This window comes from Micromesistius poutassou (assembly GCF_964030765.1).
Source record: "Micromesistius poutassou genome assembly, chromosome: 11".
In the NCBI taxonomy this organism is placed as follows: Eukaryota; Metazoa; Chordata; class Actinopteri; order Gadiformes; family Gadidae; genus Micromesistius; species Micromesistius poutassou.
The window spans coordinates 11,877,066-11,893,344 of record NC_140281.1 but is presented as its reverse complement, the minus strand read 5'-3'; the positions used below and the strand labels follow the sequence as shown (position 1 = coordinate 11,893,344).

General features: G+C 43.8%; 1 long non-coding RNA gene across 3 annotated transcripts; it reads right to left on the bottom strand.

Annotated features, from left to right (window-relative positions):
- Positions 1-1,404: 1,404 nt before the first annotated feature.
- On the bottom strand, positions 1,405-10,649 carry LOC311355705. Of its 3 annotated transcripts, XR_014637504.1 has the most exons (5): positions 10,283-10,649; positions 9,889-10,023; positions 9,348-9,504; positions 9,130-9,228; positions 1,405-2,327 (listed from the first exon to the last, which is right to left on the bottom strand). It is a non-coding gene; the product is annotated as an uncharacterized lncRNA (long non-coding RNA). The 3 variants fall into 3 exon arrangements; XR_014637505.1 differs by lacking the exon at positions 9,889-10,023; XR_014637506.1 differs by lacking the exon at positions 9,889-10,023 and having other exon boundaries at positions 10,347-10,649.
- Between the last annotated feature and the right edge of the window lie 5,630 nt (positions 10,650-16,279).

Sequence of the window (16,279 nt, the reverse complement as noted above, 5' to 3'; positions counted from 1 at the left end):
ATAATTAAAAAAAAAAATTGGACCTGCGCACAAATGTTTTTTTTTGGACCTGCGCGCGCATCTTTTTTTTGGACATGCGCACGCGCATCTTTTTTTGGACCTGCGCGCGCATGTCCAAAAAAAAGATGCGCGCGCAGGTCCAAAAAAAGATAAAAGATATAATTTCTTTTTTATATAATTTTTTTTTTCATAATTTTTTTTTATATAATTTTTTTAATACAATTTTTTTTGTTCATAATTTTTTTTCATATTTTGCGCGCGCAGGTCCAAAAAAAAACATTTGTGCGCAGGTCAAATTTTTTTATTTATAATTTTTTTTTTAATAATTTTTTTTCTATAATTTTTTTTTAAATATTTTTTTTCTATAATTAAAAAAAAAAAAAAAAATTATATAATTTTTTTTTAAATATTTTTTTTTCTATACATTTTTTTATATCATTTTTTTTATAATTATTTTTTTGTGTCTGTCTTCTAAATTAAGGAAATGATACAGGGACACGAATAAATCATTACACGCCACGAGTGAACTTAATAAGCGATCGAAATACTTTTTTCAACCACCGCCTTTCCCTTGACATTTAGTTTTCACCTGACAAATGCAACTGATGTAATTAAGGCAACCCGGTCTCACAGGAATCCGTGAAATGAGTGACGGCTACGTGACGACGGCGATTTGACATGTTCAATCTTTGGGGACTCCTGGTCTGGGGACGACCAGTTCACACTGCTGCAACTTTTCCCCTGCGACGTCCCAAGAGTCTCGTTGCGTCGCAAATCTTTGGTCTGAACTGGTCTTAGGAGACCGTCTATGTGGTATCAATGATGAATTTACCTTAACATGTTCGCTGTAACTGTTGCAATTAGAATAGTTGGTTGAATAATGGACTAGGCCAACATGGACGCAAGATAACCTAATGTGCTATAATGATATTGCTTTTCATAAGGGTGATGTGTACCTTTTTCTAAATATTGTTTTATATATATATATGTTTTTTAATTTAAATTTAAATATGGTATCACTATTAAAATGTGACTATGTTTCTGTATACAAATGTTATATCTCCTGTACATGTTTGTATATAATCGTGATATTATAGTACCTGTGGTGTAACTTTGGTGATTTGGATACACTGTGACCCCAAACACACTCATGTGTCTTGGGGTGATTGGGTGATTGGCAAGCGAGCCTATAAAAGGCCGCTGCGCCCTGTGACGCATCACGTACAAGGAACATGGATGAAGGGCTGGACCCGAAACGTTTCCCCTTGTTTATGTGTCCTGTAATTGTTGTTTCGGCTTTTAAAATACTTTTGGAACTTCTCAGCCCTAGTGCGCGATCTCCCCATTCTTCACTTGATAAACACTTAAAACATTAGTTTGCCAGCTGCTGGTCAGAGATGACTATGGGCATCAAGAGAATTAACATGAAAAAGTTCAGTGTTAAATTTCACATGACATGTCATTCACAGCTGCTAGTCAGTGATCAAAGTGTGAATTTCAAATTCAACAATATGGCCAAATATTCAGGTATAACTTGAAAAACATTCTAATCTAAAATCTAAAATACAATTTAAGACAATAAAATGTGTGATAAACACTTAAAACATTAGTTTGCCAGCTGCTGGTCAGAGATGACTATGGGCATCAAGAGAATTAACATGAAAAAGTTCTGTTAAAATTCACATAACATGTCATTCACAGCTGTCTTGACACGTATGGCTTCACAGGTCTAACTTGAAAATACATTCTGCATTAACATTTTGCTAGAAGAATCAATGTAGCAATGTAACAATGTAGAAAAATATAAATAAAATAAATCAATGTCAAATTTCACGTTGCCTTATTAGCAATAACTACATAACTTACAAATGGGTGTAACACACATTTTACAAACTTTTGAGTTAATAACCAGCAATTAGTCTGAGAACACAACACAAAACAATTATGTGAACTTGTCAAATTTCACAGCTGCTAATCAGAGCTGATTCCAAGAGGGAAAACCTGTTTCTTTATTTCACTTTTCTTTTTGCAACGTTTAGACAAGACAAAGCTTTTTCTTTAGAGATCGCACACAGAGCATTTTGGGCCATTATCCAGGAACACGTGTTTCAAAGGTGTACTTAAGGTCCTCCGGATAGGAAATATTGAGTGCATAAAGGAGGCCGAGAAGGTAGGCCATGGGAGTATCCGGAAGGTCCTTTACTACTATGGATTCCTCTAAGATGAGTGCGATGTTTTGGATCTTGGGGGATGAGGCTTCAGCCACACAGGACATACAGAATTCCCACAGTGACTCCCTTGGCAGCCACGTCATCTGGATCAGTTTCCTGTTTGAGGACATTAAGAAATATGATTTTCAATTCAAACTCACATCACATACTACATGTCTTGTAGGGAGCCAGGCATCTCAAATTGGATTGTCATATCCAATATGAAGTTGTCTGTCATTTTAGCTTTGTTGTTGAAGGACCATTCCGGTGTATACTGATCCATATCCCCGTCATTCAAGCCTATCTGGTGCTGTCCATGGGAAAAATGAGAAAATTTGTAAAGCTGACTTAATGTGGTATTCAATAACACACAAGTTTAAGCATGCACTCTGATTGGTCAATTCCCATTCTAGAGTGTGTTTAAATGCCTGGTGAAAGAACGGACAAAAATAATGTGCCTAATTACAGAAAGTATCGCTACGCTAACTAGCTGAAACTACTTTCATGAGCCTAGTTTCCATAACAACGTTCAACTGTTACATTGTTTCACTTGCGCAGTAGGAACGAGGCGCTTTTACTATAGGAACTATTTTCTGATGGAGATGAACTCGGGCAGAAAGCTTGAATTTGAGGGCAAATTAACCCACAATATGAAAACATTTTACAATATTGTTGATAATGAAGATGGTTTGTGTTATTAATTTGCAATCTTACACTCGATGGTGTTCTTGAATGTCATTATTGGTACTTGAAGCACAGGACTTCGGAACTCTGCGCAAGCGCCTTGTTCCTACGGCTGTGCTTTGCGTACCAATGACATTCAAGAACGCCATCTTGTGTAAGATTGCTTAAAAGAACCGATCACAGGTGGCCAGAGTAGAATATGTGACATCCACTATCCCTCAGCACAAGTTCTTCCCAGGGCCAAAGCCGTATATAGAGAGAGTTCCGCCAACTCTGTTTAGAACGTTCAGGACAATTCTGTCGTGGATTGGTTCAAAGGTAGTCATGTGTTTTGTGTACGCCATCTTACAGACCAAACATTAATCAATCGTCATTACCATGCTATCAAGGCAAGTGCGACAACTTACAAGAGAGGAATATATATCTGTAATATCATTACTTTTCGAAAGAAAATGTTGTGTTGTGTAGCCTATGGTTGCTCTCTAAGGCCCGGACGTGGTAAACGTCTGCATCATTTCCCTCAGGACCCTACTAGGAGGAAATTGTGGGAGCAGAGGGTCAGAAGGATGAACTGGAAGCCAAATAATTTTTCCTTGTTGTGTGAGGTAAGAACATTTCTATCATGGACTTTGTAAAGAAAACACATTTGGAAAATATTATTGTACCCCATCAATTCATGGCATGCTTCGAAAAAAGTACTAACCAAAGTGAATTTGATTTGAACGTAGCCTAGTAGTGTTAAGCTACACGATGCTCGCTAGCTCTTTGCGCCTTTTTTATGCTAATGCTAGCACTGAACTCCGGGACAAACAACCTGCATCTGCCGTCTGTATTTTTCCACCAGGCTCTTTTATGCATAAGTATGCACTGGTTAGATGCCATTCTGTGAAATTTTTAGAATAATGACAACTATTAATACTACATCATTGCAAGGCTAGCCTACTTGACGTGCTATCTTTCTGCACTGCCGCATTTTACCCTGCATTCTTTCAAAAACACCGGCTGCATTGTCTTTGTTTATGTTCATACATGTCAGAAAGATTGTGATTAACTTTGCACGGAAATCATGTGGATATATTGCAAACAAATGCCCTTTTGCAGCATTGCTTGGTCAGCTATTTCTCGAGTTACAGATAATACATGGTCAGTTCATGTTTGCTGGAGAGATTTATGTTACTCTTGTCTAGAGTCTAGTGCAAACAGCATGGTGCCAAAGCGCTTATGTAATCCATGCAATAACTATGCATTGGTTAGATGCCATTCTGTGAAAATCCATTACCATCATTTACTTTCTCTTTGAAATTGCATTAAAATGTCTGACTCCGTTTGTAGGACCACTTCGATGAGACACAGTTAGAGTCACAGAGCTGATGGTGTTAGGAAGCTCAAGCCAAATTCCATCCCAACACTGTTCGTCTTTACCCCACCGACACCGCCCAGCAGACCCACCAAACGAAACGGACTGAAGATGAACCATCTCTGAATGCAAACATTCAGAATGTATTCAGAATGTATTATACGCTATATAATGTAAGAAGTAAAGATATTAAAGATTGTCTAATACAAAATGTATACTTTTACCGTAATATTTGAGATGTTTTAATGGCTCTTCCCTGATTTCACTGTTGATATTTTAATATGAATATTGAATATGAATTTTCCTGTTGGAGGATCTTCCTGGGAGTCTGTTGTTTAAATGTTGTACAAATTATTGCGTACTGCTAGGATTTGAATGCAAACATTCAGAATGTATTATAAGTTATAGTCTAAGAAGTAACCAAAGTTATTTTTATATTGCTAACGTCTGATTCATTTTTTATGAAAGAGAAAACTCTTTAATTGATAAACAAAATCATACGTGTATGGTCTTTTTTCCCTTGGACATTAGTCATCAGTCAGACTTTTAACAATAGACACAGTCTGATCATGACACCTAAGTAGGCTACGAGAAGGGTTAATTTGATGTTTAGGGGAAATATTTATAGTCTAGATTAAAATAAATAACCAAGAAGTTGTAATTTTTAGCCAATGTCTCAATAAGTAATCGTAGGCTACACGGCGACGGCTATCGGAGAAGGTAAGGTGAATGGCTCCACTGATAGGCGATCAGGGCTCCAGAATGCGACCTAATTTCTTAAGGTGTGAGTTAAAATTTAATGAGGTCGCTCCGGTGCTACCTGCAGGAGGACGAGCAGATATGAAGCGGTCGTTAGTAGATTATTTTAAGAAGAAAAATGTCTCGGAGGAGGAAACAAATGAGGCTGTTGTTGGTGCTGGAGAAGGGTTAGCAGAGGAAGCAAAAAGAATCTCAGATTCTTATTCTGAAGAGGCCAGTGAAAAGGTTGGCGAAAGAGGCGGGGGGCAGTGGGCAGTGGGCGGGGGGCAGTGGGGGGGGGCAGGCGGGGGGCATTTTTGTTTTCAACAAAAATGGCTGGCGCAGTTCCCGTGGTTGCGTTATGGGGGACAAACCATGCAAAACCAAACCATGTGTGTGTACTGCAGGACATGTGGCCTGTCCGTTGCAGGCAAAACACATTTTGTAAATGGGTCTACACAATTCAAAGTTCAGTCATTAAAATTACACAATGAAAGCCAAAAGCACAAGACGTGCAGGGACCGCTGCATCACATGAAGCTCCCAGTCTCTCCCCACCTCATTTAATCGGATAGATGAGACCAATCGCTCGGCGGAGAATGAACAAATGATAACACCGCCTACAACATCGCTAAAGAGGAACTCCCGTTCACAAAATGATGAAGAATAACGGACTGAACGTCAACCCCACATATTCCAACGACACTGCGTGTGCACAATTTGTGGGAGTTATAGCAGACACACTCAAGGGAAAGACCGCTGACAAAGTCGCATCCGCCCCCTACCTCTCGTTCATGCTTGACGGTTCCACTGACAAATCCACCAAAGAGTGCGAGATTATATATGCCCGTATCGTTGAAGATGGAAAACCAATATTCTTATTGGCCATATTGTGGTTGAACATGGCCATGCAGAAGGTAAGGAGTGTGTCTCATATAGCTAAATGATAATAACTATATGGAAAAATGCTCTATAGGTTAATTATAATTTGCTGCAATGGGTTGGTGCACCTGATCAGCAGAAACAACAATCAAATGGGCCTATACCTAAAAAGGAGCCCTATGAATTATAAGCCATTTAAAATTTTTCACTTTGAGGTTTTCTAACATTAAGTCGAGTTCCCCTAGCCTCCCTATGGTCCCCCAGTAGCTAAAAATTGCGTTAGGTGTAAACCGAGAAGTAGCTATCTTGCGCCGTCTTTGAAAAAAGGATCGCTGAAACGCTTCGATTTGGCTTCCGGCCCCATATGACGTCATATGGGGCCATGTTACCTCCCCTTTCTCTGCTTGGCCCGCCCAGAGAATTTGGCCCGCCAATGAGACAATGAGCTAGGACCGTGCGAGCGCCACATGTGTGTGTGTGAATACACACTGTAACGCAAGTGTTCTTTGTTATTTGGATAACCGTTCCGCTGTTGGTGTAAAGGCCCATTCACACCCTACGGTAAATACGGATACGGACGCTTTTGTCTGGTCCCGGAGGTTGTCCGTCAGTGGGTCCGTCGCCTCTGAGCTTACGAATCCGGAGTGCTCCGGACAAACCGGAGCACTACCACCGGAGATCGAGGCGGCAGTAGAGGCAGAAGTCCCAACCACGAGAGTAGTAGGCCTATAATAACTGATATGTATAAATATTTTGTATTTAACGTTTTATACTTTTTTTTTAATACTATATACTTGACCTTATAATTTTATTGTACACCTGCTTTGGCAATGCAAATGTATATTTTTTACGCCAATAAAACTTTTTTGAATTTAAATTTTGAGCAGAGAATCTGCAGGTTGGTGAGGGGTGCCACATGCCACCTCCATGTACACTTTGTGCCGGATGACACAGAGCATAATCATCTCCTCTACAGATACCATGTTTGCGATTGTCGATGCCGGTCATTTTATACACGACAGTCACTGCCCTCTAGAGGTTGTTTTGCGTAACATCCATAACACTGAAACCGGACGGGGTATGAAGGGTAGTCCCGGAGACAACGTTTAGTACGGACGGACAAATTTCGTCCGGATCCGGAGGTATGAGGCGGCCTTCATGGCGCATAACATGCAACACAATAACGCAAGCTTGCATGTAGCTCCCATTTGGTGAAAAGACTAGACTGCGTCGGGTTGGTTGAGAAGGAATTGGGAACCGCGACATGGAGGAAAAAAGGATTGTTTCCTAGGATTGTCCGTCGGAGCCCCGCTGTAGCGGGCAGTGGGGCTGGGCGGGCAGCCCCGGGGTTGGCCAGCGTTCAGCAGGTAGCCCCAGGGGTGGCCAGCGGGCAGCGGGGCTCAGACGGACCGCTGCCGTGGCAGCAGGGCTGGGCGGGCAGCCCCGGGGGCGGCCAGCGTTCCGCGGGGCTCCGACGGACAATCCTGGGCAACAATCCTTTTCTCCTCCATTTCGCGGTTCCCAATTCCTTCTCAACCAACCCGACGCAGACAACCCCGGGCAACAATCGCGGGCAACAATCGCGGGCAACAATCCCCTTCTCCTCCATTTGATTTCTCCGTTGAGTCTGTAGCCTACTTAATATTGACGTGGAAGTGGAAGAACCAGAGGCGTCTGAGAACCCGTCGCAGTCGTTTGAGATTAATAATATCATACGGAGGCGCAAACAGCTTTTGACCATGATAATATATATTATATAGATATCTAAATATAATATATTATTTAGATATAGAGCTCTAGGACTCCCGCCGGAGCACCCGGAGTGTTCAGTGTTCCACTGTAAACACTAGCGCATGGTACCGTGGCTGCAAGCTGCTCAGGGCCACACCCCCACCCTCCACCTTGACCCGCCTCTAAAAACGGCACGTTTGTGGAGAGCTCATTGTGGGACTGGCTCGTAGTGGCTGTAACTCTGCACCAAGGCTGAATTTCTTAAACATCTTCAAGTACTGTATTAGGGGCCCACTAACACCTTTATTAAAGCATCCATAAAATAGCATGCCATGGGACCTTTAAACAAATAACATTTCCTAGCATTCAGCTAATATCTCCTCATGATCCAATAGCTATGCGACCCCTGAGGGTGTTGTAAAAAAACTCTGGTCTTCTGAGCAGCACGTAGGCTGATAACTATGAAAACTATGTAAACTACACTACCGTAATTTCCCGCATATAGGCCGCATCGTGGACAAACCGCAAGCCTTTAATTTATGTATTAAAAAAACAATTGTGTGCATGAGAACGGTGAGAGCACATCAAACGCGAGTAGCAGCTCGGACCCGTCTTTCTTTACTGTCTCCGAGTGTGTGTCCCTGTTAAACACCTGACAATGAGCTAGTTTACCATGATAAGACCGCCATATGAATCTGGAAAAAATTAATAAAGACAGGATTTGGTCTCCTATATTTCCTATGCAGGATAACTCATGTGTGTTTCCATTGAAAACAAGAACATTCAAAGTGATCCTAAACTTTAAACCTACTCTACGTTCTGTTGGGCAAAAGCATCAACCAAGAAATTTAAACAAATAATACAAACTGAACTTCCACTATCATGCATAGCGCACATTTAAACAGATAAAAGAGCAAAGAGGAGCCAGCTCAATAAAAGCATCTTCCCTCATGGTATAATCTATCTATCTATAATCTATGGTATAATTCACCCCTGTGAGATGCGTGCCAGCTCACCAGCATAACCTGCAATGTCCACAAAACCAAGGAAATGGTTCCAACCCAATGTAGAAGAGTATATCACCCTTGTAGTTATGTGGCCCAGAACATTTGACTTGGACTGTAAGAAAAATAATAGCTTGTAGCCTGTAGAGGCCTAGACCTAATCACTAGTATCAAAAGAATGACCTGACAGGTGGTGAGTGATATGGCTGTGATCTAGCCCCCTAGTTCTAGCCAAAGCAGGTAGCCTCGGTCTAACATCTGCCGACAACAACCTGTATATCAAAGCAGCATCTTCCTCATGGTATAATCTGAAACCCCTGTCAAATGTGCTAGAGGGACTCACTTCACAACCAATAAGCTTTTATATAAGACAGGCAATTAACTTCCCTTCCCTCTCTCAAGCAGTCCGAGGGCGAAACGGAAATAAACTTTCAGATTTTCTAGTATTTTCAATTACAGTATCTTCATTTTACAATTGTATCTCTATGCTTGTAAAATTTATATTAATGACCATTAATACTTACAAGACACTGCTTGAAAAGTAGATTAGGTAGATCTTCACGCAGGAACACAGGAAGTCCTTTCATGGCTGCTTCCTTGCCGTGTCTGACGATGTTGGTGGTCTCAAAGAAAAAAAGAAAAAACAGAAAGATAGCTCTAATAATAGCAAGACTAATTGTAATTCAACAGATTGAATTTCATCTGGGCAAAAGTATTGTTTGGTACTGTACTGTGCACACACCTCATCATCATGCTTTCTCAGTATCTCCTTCAGATCCTTGCCAAACTGTTTTTCGGGCGCGGTACAAACTCAGCAGTAGGGGTGCATATTTTTCTACAGCAGCTCTGAATGTTCCGAGTAGATCTTTGTTTGTAATACATAAAAACTCCTCACAAATCTGTAAAATGCAGGAAAAAACAAATATGTACAGAGGAATAGTCAGTAAATTGGGAGAATTTGTAACCTGTCAAAAATTGTATCATTTTTAAAAGCATTTACAGCCTCTCCAGGTTGTAGTGGGTGCCTGCTTGCGTGAATGAACGTGCGTGCACGTGTGTTCGTGCGTGTGTGTCGTCGCTTATTCGCTTCAAATACTTAAATACAAATACTTACTGAAAAGAAAAGATTTAATTATTTAAAGCGAATAAGGGCCGCTGTTTTTGTTGTTTATTTGGTTTTGAACGAATAGTTTTGGACGCATGCATCGGCTTTGAGTTTGTTACTTTGAAATCACACACACACACACACACACACACACACACACACACACACACACACACACCTGCCCGAGTGATGCCGCAGCGCGTTGACTAGTCCGTTCTGAGGCGTCCATAGGCTTTATGGTTTGTGTGTTTGAAAGCCGTGACACTCCTTTACCAGTTGGCCTGAAATACTCGACTTGATTCGGAGGACTCACCTGCCTCAGCCATTTTTCATATCAAAGCAGTGAAGGCGGGGGGAGGGGGGAGAAAGAGGATAGCAGATTAACCAGCAGGGCGCGCACAGCGCACAGACTTGTGCGGAGGTGAACTTACAGTGAGCCGTTTGACGGGAGAACAAAAATAAATAAGCGGTCGACTGACCGCGGCACTAGTCTCAATGTGCAACGACCAACAACTCTGGTGGTCTGATCACGTGCTAAGTGCATGATGCCTGTAGTGCTAAGGCGAACTCACCGACGAGAAACTGTGTCAATTTCCAATGGATAGTGTAGCCCAGGGGTCCAAACTTTTCACCTACCATAATCTAAGATCCGAATCATCAAGCTGGGGCTAATATTCAGATCTTAGCTCCGCCGCCGGGGGGCTCCGCGGTCGGGGTTCCGCCGCCGGCCATAGGCCCGGTCAGGAATCTAGCTAAGATCTGCTAAGAGCTGAATGGCCCGGTGGTTGGGGACCGCTGGTGTAGCCTATCTATGGGCAATTAAAATGCATGAAAAGGCCATGCTGTATGGATAACGCGAACACATTGGGTACCTACATCTAATAGAAAAGTATTCATCGAACCGCAGGCCTTGACTAGGCTAGTCTACATAAAAAAAGACGTGTGCAACTAGCCTAGCTAAACACCGAATTGTGTTCTCATTTAGGAATGAGGAGTTGACGTCACGGCAAAGTAAGCCGTGTAAGCCCCCCCCCTTTCCGCCATGTTAGTAGGTACGCCCTATGGGTACGCCCCTCTGAGTGCAGCTGAGCTTTGCGTTATTGTTGACACGGTAGCTGCTAGCAGAGGAGGTTGTTGAAATTCTTTACTGTTTTAACAATGCCTGGAAGCAACTGCTGCGTTAAAAACTGCTCCAATGCCTCACACGATCGCCGAGGAAACCGTAAGAACAGTGGGCTACAGTTTTTTAGGTTCCCTAAATGGAGAACGCACTTAGGAGAGCAAGTATCCGACATCACGAGGAGACGTCGGATTTCTTGGGTGGCTGCAATCAGAAGAAAGGACCTTACTTTCGATAACATTCCCCAGTCGATAAGAGTGTGTTCTCTGCATTTTCACTCAGGTACGTTCTCTAAAAATGTCTTTAAATTTGTTTATGTTGTCGTCTTTTAAAGCCACGAAGTGTACCTTATGTTGGTGCGAACCCTGAAGTGCATCTGAAGTTGTTTTCTTGCAGCTAGCTAGCTACCTAACAAACTGTTGCTTCTTAGAAAATGCTCGATGGCCCAACCATTAATGTTGTTTTAAACCAGGGTTTCTCAACGGGGGCGGCAGCGCCCCCTGGGGGGCGTTCGTAGAACCTAGGGGGGCGCTGGGAACGAACACGGGGGCGTCACAACTTTGCTTGTGTAGGCCTAGTAGTAATTATTTTTAACTTTTTAAACTTTCATGGTTTTAAAATATTTTCTGTGCAAAAATAGGATAACTGAAATAAAAGGCCTATCTTCATATGGGTTTCTAACCCCTCTATCGTCTCATCTACTTTTTACTTTATGCTCAGTGCCGTCATGATCGCCATAGTAACGCCGATAAACAAATCCTCATCGCAGTAGCGTGGTGCTTTCCGAAACTTTTTCGCCCTCCCCTGACTTCCACTGGTTGGTTTGCGGGACATGCAAAGCAAGCGGTGGATGGGGCATTACGCTAAGCAACATGAATCTCATCCATATTACATAGTAAGGAAACATAAGACGTGAATAAAGCTAACTCTGCTTAGCATGCTAATTGTAAACAATAGTTTGTTTGTTTGTTAGGCCTTTAAGTTCCCTAGGGAACATAGGCCATCGATGAAACCCCTCCATCCTCTTCGGGGATTGTATTTCAAACAATAGAACAATAGAACGTGCGCATTACATGTAGACCACTGCAACGTCTCTCATTACGTCTGCGAACCGATAAACGCTTTTTTTCATAAGGTACGCACACCAACCGGCACATACGCATTTAACACTCATGTTACAGGCGCTTAACTTGTATAGTAACAAACTACTTTAATTACTATTTGGCCGCGAACTTAAACGTGCTAGAACGAAGCGGATAAAGGCTGCACATGCACAGCGTTGCTAGGCAACGTCACGTAAACAAAGGGAGTCTTTCGTGCACATATTGAACCCAAGTTTGCGTGTTAACCAATAAAAATGTACACAAGCACTGTTACGTATTAAACTTCAATAGCTCAATATTAAAACATTTTAATAAAACTCTGAATACACATTTTCCTGTCCAGAAGAAACCAAAACGGCACAGACGGCTTTTATTTTTTATTCAAGCAATGTAGCACGAGTTGGTAATGGATATAGCCTACCCACGGGTGTCGCAATTTCTTTTAACAATAATGGGGGGCGCCAGAGGATCAGGGTAAGGTAAGGGGGGCGTTTGCGCAAAAAAGGTTGAGAAACACTGTTTTAAACAAAACTAGTTGAGATTCAGTTCATGACATTAGTGTTTCCCATGATTGTTTTGAGCTTAACTAACACATTTTCTGTAAAAGCTTAAAGCATTGATTACATTGCATTAAAGCATTGATTTAAGCATTGATTGTACATTGTACATTGCATTAAAGCATTGATTGTAATTAAAGCATTGATTACATTGAGTTTTCATAATCTAATTATTCTGTTCTAGGTAAACCATCATATGAGATGGTGGAGAACCACCCTCACTGGACACCATCTTTGCGGTTAGGCCACAGTGATGTCAAGCCAACAGATGGAGCGAGATATCAGCAGCATGTAATGCGCAGCAGGACCCAGCGCCAGGAGCAAGTGCCACCGCTGGCAGAGCATCAGGAGCAGCAGCCTCCATCCCCGACAGAGGAGCAGCGGCCTCCATCCCCGACAGAGGAGCAGCGGCCTCCGTCCCCGACAGAGGAGCAGCGGCCTCCATCCCCGACAGAGGAGCAGCGGCCTCCATCCCCAGCACAGGAGCAGCGGCCTCCATCCCCGACAGAGGAGCAGCGGCCTCCATCCCCGACAGAGGAGCAGCGGCCTCCATCCCCGACAGAGGAGCAGCGGCCTCCATCCCCGACAGAGGAGCAGCGGCCTCCATCCCCGACAGAGGAGCAGCGGCCGCCATCCCCAGCACAGGAGCAGCGGCCGCCATCCCCGACAGAGGAGCAGCGGCCGCCATCCCCGACAGAGGAGCAGCGGCCGCCATCCCCGACAGAGGAGCAGCGGCCGCCATCCCTGACAGAGGAGCAGCGGCCGCCATCCCGACAGAGGAGCAGCGGCCTCCATCCCCGACAGAGGAGCAGCGGCCTCCATCCCCGACAGAGGAGCAGCGGCCGCCATCCCCAGCACAGGAGCAGCGGCCGCCATCCCCAGCACAGGACCTGGAATGTGGACTCTGCACATCTAGAGGAGATGTAATCAACAGTCTTTTGGAGGAAAACAGAAAGCTGAAGGAGGAGCTTGATGAGTACCGGATGAATGAGAACTTTCTGAGTGGTGATGATAACATAGTGAAGTATTACACAGGACTTGCAAGCTATGTAATGTTTCAGACACTTCTATGCAGTCTCACCCCATATCTGCCTCAAGGTAGGATGAAGAAACTCTCACCCTTCCAGCTTGTCCTGTTGACTCTAATGCGCCTCAGACTAGACCTGCCAGTAAAGCACATCAGCCATCTGTTTCGGGTACACAGGACAACAGTCAGTGATGTCTTTCACCATACCCTTGGAGTGATGTATGCACGGGTGTGTCCATTAGTGCACTGGCCAAGCAGAGACTGTTTATTGACGAGTATGCCACACCAGTTTGTGGAATCGTTTGGGAAAAATGTAGCCGCCATTGTGGATTGTTTCGAGGTATTTATTGAAAAACCCTCAAATGTACTGGCAAGGGCACAGACTTTCTCTCAGTATAAACATGCATACACCATGAAGTACCTAATTACACCCTTACACCTAAAGGGTGTAATTTCTTTCATATCCCAAGGGTGGGGTGGGCGCACTAGTGACAAACGTATAACAGAGCAAAGTGGTTTCCTCAACAAACTGTTGCCAGGTGACATTGTGCTGGCAGATAGGGGCTTTAATATCAGGGAAAGTGTGGGTATGATGTGTGCTGAAGTTAAGGTACCTACGTTCACAAGGGGTCGTGCACAGCTGGATGCGAAAGATGTGGAGGAGACTAGGGCCATAGCACATCTCAGGATTCATGTTGAGAGGGTGATTGGTGTTGTGCGCAGCAAATTTAAATTCTTACACTCCACTGTACCTGTGAACATGCTCATCAAATTTGAGGGTGAAAACCTAATGCCGTTGGATAAGATTGTCACTGTTTGCTGTGCCTTAACAAATATGTGTAAAAGTGTTGTTTGAGTGCCTCCTTACTGTTTCGTGTTGAAATAAATTCTTGAAACATGATATGGCGTAACATTATTTATTGAGAACTGTTAGAATAGAAATAGAACTATAAATTGAACAAATAGAAATTGACAGTGCAACATTTCAAAAGGTTGAAACAGTAAACAGTGCAAAAGAACAATGTGCATTTAAAAATAAACATTTAAAAATAGCAATAAAGAAATCAAAAAGAAATGTGCATGGATGTACAATCTCACTCAATCAACACTATTCAGCACAAGAAGGGCAAAACCATGCAGTGTCAGCAGAAGGGGTGTCCACAAGCACCACGCAATGGAAGTGATACCACTGAATTGTACAGTTCTGGTTGTCACAGGCCACCATTTGACCTTCCTCTGGTCCAGCACAGAGACACCACACTGCGTTTGTTCGCTTTGGTGCTTTTTGGGCAGACTGCTTCCTTGGCCTCTTCACCACGGTCTGTGGCTGTAGTTCACGAAGCACACTGGGGCCAGGTGATGCTTGGGAGGTAGGTGGTATCGAGAAATATTGCACCGCAAGTTCAGGGAGAGCCACCTTCACAAAGAAGTCCTGTGCCTTCTGAAGCTGTGCATTCCAAAATGTTTTGTCTGGAGCTATGCGCAGAATCACACAGTCCTTCAATGTCCACACTACAAAGTCACAGTAGGCACTCTCTGTTACAAACAGTTGGGTCTGGACCTGGGTGTAGTACTGGTGGTTCTTCTTGAGGTGCACCTGACCATCAACAGCATGCAGACAGAAGTTGCGGTCATCTGATGAGTACGCACCAAGGATTGTGCTGTCCTTGTACTTCGCGGGGCATTTCACTTCTATGCAGCCTTTCCCACAACAAGTGCAAGTAACAATGGCATCTGGCGATGCTCCTACCTGTGGGAAGGCCGGGTTGACAAAAAACCCACAAGTTTCCACTTGTTGACCGGTGTGCTGATCCTTTGTTTGGCCAGTGTATGCCTGCCTCGCTGTCTCCTCATGTTTGATGCCCCAACTGGTGGCTGCTGTTCCCGGCCCACGTGTAGGATAACAAACCCTCTTTATGGTGGAGGGTGCTGGTGAACTAATGTATGTTGCATAAACACAATGCATTGAGGAGGCTGTGATTCTTCCAGCCCGTGCAGCAAACCAAAGTGATGAGTTGTGCTGTCCCCGCGTCCTTCTCTCTATCTGCACTGCCTGTTCCTCAGACACATCAGCAATGCTCCCTATGGTCTGGCAGTGCTTCTGCAGCGCAGGCAAGTCACTCCTATCAAGGCCGCTTCCATTAGCCAGAGACTGTAAGCTGCGGATGGGCCGAATAGGGTCTCTGAACTCATCGCAGTATTCGGGTAGCACACTCAAAATTGCTGATCTTGTCCCTGTCGTGCTGATTTCCCGGTAGAATACTGCTAGCTCTTCCGGTGTTGGTGTCGGTGTGTCATTGGCTGTTTTGGCTGGACGTGTTCTCAGCGCAGGACTATTGTGGGTCTCACCGTCTATTCGTCTGTTTAGAGACCTCCGTGTAGCTGCAGCAGATATGAAATTGATGCGTTGGCCAACCTCTGGCAGGACCTTGTTGATGCTGCTTGGCAGCTTCCAGTAGGCCGGTTCGTCTGTGACTGTGGCCTTCTCCTTTAACCGTACACAGGCATCGACCATAAACAGCAGGGCTCCGACATGGGTGCACGACTCCGCTACACCAGCCATGCATGTACAGTGGGTCGAACACACTTGCCCCGATGGTGTGAGGATGACCCATGGGGTGAGTGGAGGCTCGCAGAGCCGTCGTGAATGCATGACCTGTTAGATACAAGAGGTAAATAAATTAGAGAAACAGCCTTGAAGACAAGGGACACATTTTATTTCAAGTTACAGCCTAGTCTAGACCCCCATTTCCATTTGTATG